Source organism: Echinops telfairi, unplaced genomic scaffold, assembly GCF_000313985.2.
Source record: "Echinops telfairi isolate 266 unplaced genomic scaffold, ASM31398v2 ScPeMD7_7417;HRSCAF=8455, whole genome shotgun sequence".
Classification (NCBI taxonomy): domain Eukaryota; kingdom Metazoa; phylum Chordata; class Mammalia; order Afrosoricida; family Tenrecidae; genus Echinops; species Echinops telfairi.
In genome coordinates this window covers 5,590,375-5,600,166 of record NW_022111317.1, presented here as the reverse complement: position 1 = coordinate 5,600,166, position 9,792 = coordinate 5,590,375, and the positions used below count along the sequence as shown (strand labels likewise).

The 9,792-nt window shown below is 47.8% G+C and overlaps 1 long non-coding RNA gene across 1 annotated transcript; it reads left to right on the top strand.

Annotated features, from left to right (window-relative positions):
* Positions 1-9: 9 nt before the first annotated feature.
* LOC123522497 lies at positions 10-2,054 on the top strand. The gene is made up of 2 exons (XR_006680753.1): positions 10-273; positions 514-2,054. It is a non-coding gene; the product is annotated as an uncharacterized LOC123522497 (long non-coding RNA).
* The last annotated feature ends 7,738 nt before the right edge of the window (positions 2,055-9,792 follow it).

The following is a 9,792-nucleotide window of genomic DNA, read 5'->3' as shown; positions in this document are numbered from 1 at the left end:
GGGGGGTGGGGGGGTGGCACAGACAGACTCTCCGTGTCCAAGGGAAGAGGGTGTCATGGAGCCCCCTCCTGGTTAAAGGCATCCCTGACAGCTTGATGAACAAGGCACTCTCCAAGTGGATTGGGTGCGGAAAGCAAGAAATGGGGATCCCCCTCCAAATTGTGTGGGAATGAGTTGGGTCCCCGTGGCTGCTATTGATTGGTCGCAATAGAGTGACGCGGACCAATCAGGAGAAGGAAGGACATTTGCGGGCCAATAGGAAGAGAAAAGCAGGTGAGTGGTTGCTAGGAGAGACAGCCCGCGTTGCCTAGGACGAGGTGCGCCGGTAGCTGCCTGGGACTGGGGCGAGCACCTGTCCTGGGCGGGTGGTGGTGGTTCAGCCTCGGGGAATGGGAATGTTTGCTGCGCCTGGCAAGGGAGGGCACAGCCAGGGGTGGCCGGGGCAGCCGGAGGAGACCGACCTTTAATCCCGGCTCACTGTGAAGGGATTGACTTTTCTCCCCGTGTCTACAGCTTTGCTGTGTTCCGAAAGCTCCGGTGGCAGCGATGGTCGAGTGCCGAAGTCGGTGGTTTGACCTCACCACCAGCCGCTCAGCCCAAATGATGAGTCAGGCTGCGCCTGTAAAGGTTATAGCCCTGTCCACCCTGTGAGGCACTTCTGCTGTGTTCTGTAGGGTTGCTGTGTGCCGGGATCAACTCTGTGATCATGGGTTTGGGCTCGTATTGTTTGTCGCTGGGCCAGCACCACCGCTCCCAGTAGTTTGGGATGCGGGCTCTTTCAGCGTGTGTCTGGGTCGCAGCCAACTCAGGCGGCCCGTCCTTCAACAGGGTGGCGCTCACTTCATGCTGTGGGGTTTCCCCCTCCCCTCATTTCCTGTAACCGACCAATCAGCAAAGTCCAAGTTGGCTAGATGGTGCCAATCCCTTATACCTTGTACGTGGAGCAACTGCGGTTTGGAAACTACACACGACCTGCCCGAGGTTGTTTTGACTGGAGGTGCCCTACTGTTGGGCACAGCCCCCTTCACCTGGCATGGCCTTACAGCCCCTGTATTGGTCCCCTTCCCCTCAATAAGGCCACTGCTGTTTTCCCAGTAAGTCAGTCCATTGGTCAACTGCCAGTCCTTGCCTGCCCTGACTTCTCATCCTTGAAAGCCTCCTCCTCTAGCGCCTGTAACCCCCTGTGCCCTTGCCTTTTCTCTTTACCATCTGCCTGCTCATCCTCCCCTTTCTTCTAGCTAGACTTTTATGTAACCACTGGTGTCCACTTAGACCCTCTGGCTTCAGTCTCCTCTCACGGAGAGGTTGAATGCCTGCTGGTTGAATACCTGCTGCCGTTCAGCTCCCCCACACTGTTGACTCCCATGTCTGGTCTCCACTGGCTTCCCTCTTGCTTCTAAACAATCCAGTGCCCTGAGTTGTCTGCCTCCACCCGAGCTCCAGAAACTTGTGGGCATCATGTCCACTGTCTCCCTCTCCGTCCACCCCACATCCCAACTGGTCGTTAATTCACTCGTTCAACTCTTCTATAAATATTTATAAGGTGGCTCCTGTTGGAGGAACTTCGGATGGGTCCACAATCAAAAGAAGATCTCTATTCTTGTAGAGCATTCATCCTAGTAGGTGTGAGGGATCATAAAATTGTATGCAATATCAGTGGACTGTCAAGTATGTTGGATGATGATAAGGGGAGAAAGTCAAACAGAATCAAGGGACTGAGGCGTGGGGGGTGGTCACAGGAGACAGGTCACAGTCTCAGTGAGGGTACTCTGGGTACCCCTACTTGAGAAGCATCTCTCCATGGGAAAACAATACTTTTCATGGTCTCTGGTTGATGAGCTTTGCAGGAAGCATTGACTGAGATGGGTTTGGGTGGTATTCCATGTAAGGCTACCTTTTTCAAAGGGATGTGACGATATTACAAATAAAGAACGCCTTTTAAAATCATTTGACTTTTATTAGAGGCAAATGTCATGGGAAAATTCTTTGAGCTCTTTTCCTGAATCTATAGTTGTGTGTGTGTTTTAAACAAATAAAACAACTCAAAAAACAAACCAACCGTGGAATTATTGAAACCCAAATGAAGGCTGAACGTGATAGTGGGTCAAGAGGAAAGTAAGAAGAAATAAGAGAAAGAACTAGGAGGCAAAGGGCATTTATAGAGGTCTAAATATAGGCAAGTACATATGTAAATACATTTCTATATAACGATAGGCAAATAGATCTATGTACTTGTTAAGAATCAAGGTAGCAGACAGACATTGGCCTCTATTCAAGTACTCCCTCAACACAAGAACACTTTGTTCTAATAACCTGACATTCTGTGATGCTCACCTTCCTGACATGATCACTGAAGACAAAATGGGTGCATAAGCAAATGTGGTGAAGAAAGTAGATGGTGCCTGACTATCAAAAGATAAAGTGTTTAGGATCTAAAAAGATGGAAAATAAACAAGCAGCCATCTAGCTGAGAAGCAACAAAGTCCACATGAAAGAAACACACCAGCCTGTGTGATCAGGAGGTGTCCATGGGACCAGAATAAAAAACCATATTGATGTGAATGAGGGGGAGTGCAGACTGGAGACCCAAATCCCATCTGTAGACAGTTGGACATCCCCTTACAGAAGGGTCACAAGGCGGGAACCGATTACAAGGAACTGTGTGTGACCTCCTCCCTGGGGGACAGACAACAGAAAAGTGGGTAAAGGGAGACGTCAGACAGGGAAAGATATGACAAAATAATTTATAAATTATAAAGGGCTTATGAGGGAGGGAGAGCGGGGAGGGAGGGGAAAAATGAGGACCTAATGCCGGGGGCTTAAGTGGAGAGGAAATGTTTTGAGAATGATGAGGGCAATGAATGTAAAAATGCACTTGCTTTACACAATTGATGTATGTATGGATTGTGATAAGAGTTGTATGAGCCCCTAATAAAACGATTAAATAAACAAAACAAAAAAAAGGTCACAAGGAAGAGATGAGCCAGTCAGGGTGCAATATAACACCGATGAAACATACAACTTTCCTCTAGTTCTTTAATGCTTCCTCCCCCCACTATCATGATCCCAATTCTACCTCACCAATCCGGCTAGACCAGAGCATGTACACAGGTACAGATAAGAGCTGGAAACAAAGGGAATCCAGGACAGATAAATTCCTCAGGACCAAAATTGAGAGTAGCCATACCAGGAGGGGAAAGGGAAGGTGGGGGGTGGGGTGGGGGTGGGAAGGGGGATCACAATGATCTACATATAACCTCCTCCCTGAGGGATGGACAACAGAAAAGTGGTGAAGGAAGACATCGGTCAGTGTAAGACATGAAAAAAATAATTTATAAATTTTCAAGGGTTCATGAGGGAGGGAGGATGGGGGAGTGTGGTAGTTACATAATCTGGTGTTAATTTGAGAGGATTAGGAGTGAAGGGGTGAAGTCTGGCTTGTCAATCAAGATATAACTAATTAGGCCTCTGTGTGGGCATGGCCTTCTCCTGGGAATTCCTGTTTTTCCTCCTTGGAGGCAGGAGACAATTCTCTCTCTCTCTCTGCTCACTCCCTGGGAGACATCCCTGAGAAGAAGCCACATCGACCTACCCTGATGCAGCCAGAACCTTGGACCAGGAGAAACCACGTGGAGACCCTGCCAGCTGCGGAGATGCTTACAACGCCACTCGATCTACAAGACTTCCCACCCACTGGCTTGGATCGTCTGCATTTGGCGTCATTGCATGTGTTTCATGAGTCTGAAGAGGACTTTATAGATTGGTATTGGACATGGGCTAATATCGGGCTTATGGACTGGACTGGATTGGGATGCATTTTTAATGTACAATTACACTTTATTTAAAAGATTCTTACGCATATATGAGTTTCTATGGATTTGTTTCTCCAGTCTACCCAGACTGTCACATTATGGTACCAGGAGTGGGCACTAGAGAAACAAATCAAAACGATGGAGAGTAGATGTTTGTTTGACCTCTCCCTCATGGCAGGGTTTCTTCTTTGGCTGACCAGGAGTCAGATATGTCCACGGAGTTTACTGGGTTGTTTTCTAGAAAGAATATGGGAAGTTAAGGTTTTAATTATTTGGTTTGGTTGTAGTCTTTGGTTAATCCTGTTTGACATGGCGAAAATGAATGTGATAAATGTATATTTTGAGCTCAGGTAGAAATCACCATTTAAATTTCTCAGAAACCATACTGCTTAAGGAAAATGGCTGTCAGAAGGTCAAAATGGCTCACAGAAAGCTTGGCTCTGGTTTAATACTCTCAAGAGGCCTAATCCCATATTTTTGTATCAATAGAATAGTTTTGATAAGGATTAAGATAAGCTAAATAAGCATTGAACTTGACTGTCTTAAGAATTGAGTTTAGTATCTGATTCTACTTTGTTTATACTGACTTCTTCTGCTTATTATTGTAGGTATAAGGATGTATAGAAATGATTTGGGGAAGCGTGGAATTAGCCTGTAAACCCACTTGCCTTGAACCATTGATTTGATCTTTAGATGGGTTTAGGACATGCCTGGAAAGAAGGCTCTGAGAAGATAAGCCGCACCCAGGGCCTTGGAGAACTCAGGATATTTGCATTCCAAGAGATCTGCTTAAGGGCAAGATTGACAGATAGAAGGAAAAAGGAACTCTTTGAAGTTTGAACTCTAGTGGTTTTTGTCAGAAGGGGGGTGGGGTCTGGAACCATGAAGAAAACGCCTCTCTTAAGGAAGCCTGTGGCAGGCTGAAATGCTTGCTAGGTGACTACCTGGATCCTCTTGTTGAATGGAAGTGGGAAAAATGCAGCAATAAAGATATGGATTGTGGTTGACCACTGACACCCTTGGACCTGGTTTACAGGAGCTAGAGAAGATGAGAGCAGGTTGACTGGTCTGAAGTTCATGACCTAGCACAAGGCTTGTTGAGAAGTTGTGATGGGGCCATGGTCTAAAGGCAAGGTGACCAATGGGCACCCTGTGGAGGCTGAGTGAGGCAGCCCACGTTGAGGTGACCAGAACCCGACCAGATGGAGATTTTTGAGCCAGTGAACTGGTGCATACGGCTGCTGACTTTGGATGGCCTGCCCTGATGTGACTTTGCTTATGGATGCAGACTCACAAGGTTCCAACTGGAATGAAGACTCTTCACGTCAAACAATATGATCGTCTCCAGAGAGCACTGGGTTGATGTCAGTGGGCTGTATAGAAATTGGATACCCAAATCGGGGGGATAAAAGCATGAAGTGGTTGGCTTACAAACTTTCGTTTTGTTATTTTGTCATATCTTGCCCTGTCCGACATCTCCCTTCACCCACTTTTCGGTTGTCTGTCCCCCAGGGAGGAGGTCACATATAGTTCCCTGTAATCGGTTTCCTCTTTCCCACCCACTCTCCCTCTACCCTCCCCGTGAGAGAAAATGTTCTAAAAATTATGGCAATAAATGTTCAAATGTGCTTGACACAATGGATGGAGGGATTGTGATAAGAGCTGTGTGAGCCCCCAAAACAATGACTGGAAAATAAAAACAAAAACAACCGAGAGTATATGGACGTTCATCTGGCTACATCATGGGCAAAACCTGAAGGGATTTCTGACTTGCTGCTGTAACAGCAATAAGGAAGACAGAGATTTGGTTTTACCTTTCTCTGGGTTTCTGAGACTAACCCTTCAGTAACATCTGGCTCATGGTTGATTCTGCTTGGTTTACCCTGTTCACACTTAAAAGAACACAAAACGTAACTGTGAAAGATTACACTTAAGAAAGATTTCTGGCTTCTGGGCCCACGTTACCGGGCTGCCAGCCAGTGTCTCTTGGACGTTCTCTGTCCAGACTCTGTGGGATTTTCACCCGTTTATTCAAGGTTGTTTCTCTTACTCTGAGGCCGTGCTGGCCACCCTGGGAACACAGAGATGACAATACACAACCCTCAGAAGTTCACAGTCTAGCCGGGGAGAAAGCTGGCTTCAAAAATCTACACTCAGGTGTGATCAATGGGATAGCAGAATTGTGTAGAAGGCCTACCATGGCTGACTGAGAGCAGGTCTCGAAATAAGTGTCTGTGTGTGTCCACATGGGTGTAATTGGGAGGGTGGGGACCATCTGGGTGGAGCTAGTCCCTGGACATCTGGATGTGGTTGCCCTTAATCACTTCTGGGTCTTCATTCTTCCTTCAGGAACAGAGAACCTACCTTTCATTGTGTTGGAAAAATACTTCCAGATCCTCCCTGTCTATTGGCCCATCTCTGGTTTTCCCAGGAGCCACCATCCCCACCCCCCTAACAAAAAAACTGTGTCATTGTGGGGCAATGACCCCATGTAAGCACCGATCTGCCTGTCTGTCTAGATAGACCGCTTTGGGACTTCCTTTTAGCCCGGGAGCTCATTCCTTCCAACAGTAAATGTGTACTGAGCACTGTGTGCAGGTCCATGGCCGGGCCTGGGGACACTGGTGGACAAGGCACAGCACAGACCTCATGGAGCTTCCGTCTCAGGGTGGAGAGATGCACCCAGCAAAGAATTGCAAGGTAGTGATCTGGTCACAGGAAACATAGTTCTCCACAAGCTCCTACTGAGTGACGGAGGGCATGACTACAACATGGCCCAAAGGCCTGTCTAGTCCGAATTCATGTCAATGTTCTTTTATTTCACATTCAGCGCATTTGTATTAAATATCAACTATGTGATAGGCTTCAAGCTGGGGTTTGGGGAGGGCTCACAGTTTAACACTCAGGCCTCCGTGCTCACATTCAGAGCGGGCTGGAAAATAAACACCAAGGCTAGGGGATCTAATGTTTCTTTCGTTACCTACGACGTGGTTGGGAAAAATGCCTCTCGCAATCTGCGTGGATCCCTCCGGAGCTGCACAGACGAATCCACCGTGGTCGACAAGTTTCTCCTCCTCTGGACCTTTGGTCCAGATAGAAGGCAGAGAAGAATGCACGTGGGTGGGCCAGGCAGATCTCGAGAGGACAAGGCTGTACAGAGCATGCTCCGTTGCTTCTAGTAACCCTGGAGCGACGCCCCTGCCCTTGGCGGAGAGAGGGAGGGTCAGTGGAAGGAGACCAGAAGTATTTGTTACTCCATGGGAGCAAAAGGGATGAAAAAGAATTCTTAACTATCATATTCAAAGCAGGGCAAGTATGCCACCAATTGGTCCACTGAAGGATCGGTTGTTTGATTTCATCTAAGCAGCAGGGCCGTGCACTTCTCTGGTTACTTTGTGCGTTATAGAAGGCCACAAGTTCATGATCACACCCCGGACAGGGAGATGGGGTCTATTTCTCCCTCTTTGACTTGGAGCTTGACTTAGGAGTAGCTTTGAATCTACGGGACACAGAGCAAGTGAGGCTCTGCCAGGTCTGGCTGTACCCTTTGCTCTGTCTTGGCACCCAGCCACCATGCTGTGAGGAGGCCCACAGAGAGCGAGATCACGGCTCCGGTCAACAATGGTCAGCACCCATTTGCTAACCTTACAGGTGAGTCACCTTGGGAGTGGATAGTCCAGCCCTCCTTGAACTGCCCTGCTGACGCCACGTGGGTTAGAGAAAACCTGTCCCCGTAAAGCCTTGCCGAGTTGAAAGCTGGTAGGAATGACATCTTTGCTGTAGTAAGTTTCATGGGAATAGATAGCAAAGCCGCAGGCGTTGTGTCTATATGTAGGTTTGAACCAACAGCCTTTCAGTTCGCAGCTGAGCGCGTAATCACTGCGCCACCGAGGAACACATTCCCGGAGGCCTCGTCTGGAAGGTGTCAACAGTTAAGGTTCAACTGCAGTCAGGGGAGCCAGCCCCTAACAATTCATCATGGACCCGGTAGGCACAATTGTACAGCGATAATAAGTAAAGATGATAGTAAAGTCATAGAAAATAAGAGAGAAGAGAGATTGAAATAATGGAGTCAGACACATTTCATGGTAGCATGCTCGCCTCAGCTCCTCTTGGTGGTCCAGGGCAGGAGGGGGAGCAGGAGAGAGACAAGGAAAGTGGGAAGTGAAGGAGGACAAAGGGAGAGAGGGGACAGGGGAGCAAGGACGGGGGAGAGAGCGCTCTTTATTACTCACCAAGGCTTATATATCTTCGGGGACCCACTGATTACAGGTAAATGACCTCTGACCTCCGTCACAGGAAGGGGTTGCACTATAGGTAATACAGTAATGGGAGGGGGACGATCTAGAGGTATATAGGCAATAGGAAGGGCAGGGATTGGGGGCACACATGTGACAAGATGGGCGGATCCTAGATTCAGGATGGCACCCTAACTGTGGATGTCACTGAGCAGGTTTGACCACTTCTCTGGCTCTCCATGGAAACCATTATCAGTAAGGTGTGAGCCCCACCTATAGTGGGTCAGATGCCTACAGGGAGAATATCTCTAAGCATCTGACCTCCCACCATGTGCTGGCAATCAGCCTCTAATGTTTGGTATATCTTTGGGGGAGACAAAGCTGGGGCAAAGTCTTTTTATGTCCCACAGCTAACCAAGACGGTAGTGGTTCACCCCACCCAGAGGTGCTTTAAGGCAGGTCTGATGACCTGCTTCCATAAAGATTACAAGCCCCCCACCCCACCCCCAAGAAATCTGTGGAGGTCAGTTCTGTTCTAAAGCACACAGGCCACCATGACTCAAGAGTCAACTTGATGGCAAGGCTGGTGTTTGTTTGATTATGGGCTGGGGCTGGGTGCCAGGAACTCAGTGGTGAGCCAAATGACAGTGTGCCCTCATGAACCTGCTTGCCGGGTGCCAGGGATTCAATGCACTTACCCCCGCTCCCTCCTCTCAGACTTGCCCCTGCCTCTTCTTCCTTCCTTTGAGATCCATGAATTTTCCTCCTTCCAGTCACTCGATCATTTATTCATCCAACGGAATGTATCCACCACCAGCCAGAACCACCAGGGAATGCAATGGCCAAATACCTCTGGCTTCAGGGGGCTTACAGTCTCTGAAAGACAAACTCCGGGGGAAAGAGGAGCTGATACCAAGGGCTCAAATGGAAAGTAAATGTTGTAGAATAGCGATGGCAATATATGCTCGATCCAGTTGATGAATGGATTGTTACAGGAGCTGTAAGAGCCCCCAATAAAATGATCTCAGAACACAGGCGCAAAGACGAGACAAAAGCAGACAAGGAGCATCAGTTAATGGAGTCAAACTCTAGGGACAGACATCGTGAGTGGTGACACGAAGCCCATTGTTAATGAGCTATGCATGTGAAAAGGGTGTGTTTTGTTGTGTACGAGGAGGTACCCCAAAAACCCCAGAATTGCACTGCGTGGAGTGGAGCTTTCTTAGTACACATTTTTCCTCTAGGCAAGCATTGAGCAAATCTCTCTGAGTTAGTGCACCCACTGGCATCTCCTGGAAGGTTCTCTCTGGTCACAGTGAATTTTTTCATAAAAACAGTTTCACTCAAACCTCGTTCTTGGGGCTTTAAGAGCACAGTGTTTGGCTGTGAAATTTTATTTCCTGCTTGGGAGAAAAGTGCTGCAGAAACTGTTGTGATGTTGAAGACCGATCACAAGGACAGCACTATGGGAAAAACTCAAGTGTACAGTGTTTTCTCATTTCAAAAAATGTGAAATGTTGATTGATGACAAGCCTCATTCTGGAGGTCCCTCAACTTCCTGAATGGATGAAAATGTCGAATCATAGTGCATTTGGAGCTTGTTCCATTAGGTCAAACTGTTAATCAAGCTTTCTACTTAGAGGTTCTGAAAAGACAGCATAACAGTGTGTGACAAAGACAACCTGATTTGTGGCTGAGGGGGAACTGGTTTTGCCACCACAACCATGCACCTGCTCACGCAG